The sequence below is a fragment of the Gallinula chloropus genome (genome assembly GCF_964237585.1).
Source record: "Gallinula chloropus genome assembly, chromosome: 8".
NCBI classification, from domain to species: domain Eukaryota; kingdom Metazoa; phylum Chordata; class Aves; order Gruiformes; family Rallidae; genus Gallinula; species Gallinula chloropus.
The window spans coordinates 15175697-15178170 of record NC_140093.1 but is presented as its reverse complement, the minus strand read 5'-3'; positions in this window follow the sequence as shown (position 1 = coordinate 15178170).

Below are 2474 nucleotides of genomic sequence, written 5' to 3'. Positions count from 1 at the left end.
AATTAAAAATCCTCTACATCTACCAAATCACAATTTATTCAGTTTACTCTAAAAACATTTGTATAAATCTCTAGAATTTATAGGTAATAGTTTCTTGTCAATGTACACAGAAATACAAACATATGCACATTTGGGGGCCACAGATATTTTTAAAATTGGACCTAAAAGTGATGGAATCTTAAAGGAATTTTATTTCGTTTATTGATTGATTGAGGAGGGCAGAACTACACAGATCATTAGGTTAATCAGCAGTAATAACCTATTTTCTGCCTTGGATTACATCGTGATATTCTACTGCTTCCTGCGTTTTATTCCTATTTATTATAAATGTAATGGGAATACAGAAGTGTTAACAGCTGCTTTTTTTATTTGCTCTACAAGTGAAAATTATCTTGATTCAAAGTACAAAATCTAGGGAAGGTAAGAGCTGCTTCATCTACAGGTAGGCTGAGCAAATATTTTTACAGAAGTTAGTAAAATTAAAAGTACATGGAAACAATATGGGATATAAATCATATTCCATCTGCTGGGTCAGTTGGGTTTAAGAGACTTACTTGTAGGTTCGTTTTTCCCATTCTTTTTTGCATAAGTGGACATACACCAATTGCATGTTACTTTTTCAATCAGTAAACCTCTGTTTATATATCAGTTTCTAAAAGTCAGGTACCCAGAAAATACATTTTGAGTGTTTTTGCACTCAAACTTTGTGGTTCTGCACTGTCTCCTTTTCTGAGGAAGCATATGTGCTACATGCATCGTGTCAGCATTCATTTTCAGGAAAAAGAGTGCCAGTTCACAGTACAGGTAAAGCGATTGCTTTGTCTTACAGCTAATGCTATCTGGACTGTAATATCGTATTAATGATGTTTAGTTAAGATTGAGTTTGGCATTGCACTCCACCAACACTTATAAAAATAAAGATAATTTTGCTGTGAACTCTGGAGCTTTATATGCTTCACACTATTTACTTTTAGCCTGTGTTGTTTGTGTAATACAATCATTAGAGTCAAAGGCAATCTGTCAGATAGAAACATGTAGGTATGTGGTGTGAAATATTTTTTGTTTTAAAAATGAGAAATATCACAAGTTAAAACCTTTGAAGATATCTTGAGTAAATAAATTCCCATACCTACATAATCTCTTTTTTGCTACCTTTAATTCATATGTTTTGGTGTAATTAAAATGTGTATGTCCTTTGTAATATTCTTTTATCAAGTATATTAAAAGAACAGAAGCTTTAGACTCACAGCTATTCTAATTGGGGAAATTAATTTACCGTGTTTCGTATATCAGTAAGTATATAGTACTGTTGGTTGCTCATGAATAAACGCATCATAGTGCAGCATCAATGAACTGTTAATGTTGATATCACTACAGAGATAGAGGTACACCAGCTATAAATTTAGAGGACCCTCAGTGACATCAGTGTAACTGAGAGATTAATTTGGTTCTGTGTTGATATAACAGGTTGTATTGCTGGCTGTAGCTGCTCAGCTCTGTACTGAATACAGATGTCAGTTATTTACCATCAGCCTAGTGCATTTTTAGTAAAATCTGTTTTCCTAGAGATGACTTATCAAATAATTTATCTTCATTCCTTTTGCTTGAAGCATGTTGTCTGTCCTGTATCACTTCTAAACTCTGAAACTGAGATGGGGAGGGAAGGGAAAAGGAGCACCACATTATTAATATAGTATTTGCTACTGCACTGATTTTGCATTACCTCCCACTGAGAAAAGTGTGGAGTAGCATTAGTGTTGCCTTGTCTGCTCATCACTTTGGCGAGAGGAAAATTCCTCAATAACAGACTATGCTGCATATGTCAGGAAGTTAAAAATATGCCATGGCTCTAAACCTCTATTTCAGATTATATTTTACTGTAACCAACCAGGATCAGACTCTCCATCAAATGGCATTAGAAATATCGCTCACTGCAACTCCTCTGAAAGCCTTATCAAATGCCCACTTGCTTGTGCTGGTAAAAATGCACACTGGTGTGTAACATGGAAAGGGATTTGCTTTTGTTTCTGCAGTTCATGAAAACTGGTGGGTTATCTGTGTTATGGCAATAGAAAGGTTGCAGATAATTTTTACAGATGTCTCACAGCAATCTGACTGAATACTACAGTGCAAAATGGGGGATGGGCAAATGGACAAAGGTGCTTTGTAAAATTTTGTTGAGAACTAATAAATGTTGAAATTTCTCAAATACATTATAAAAACACTTAATCACTGGTGAATTAACATTATTTTCAGTTGCAATTGATTTAGGGAATATGAATGCATTTTAACATTGACATGTTGATAATATTGTAATGATTTAGACTGCAGCTCCATGTTATATTTGGAGCTAAGTGAAGACACAGCATTATTAGCTTCTGTAGATTAAAATGCCTTATAATGATACAATTGTATGCAACCCGTGGGGTATAAAATAAGAGTAGTGACTGTGCTTGAATTGGAAACACTGAGTT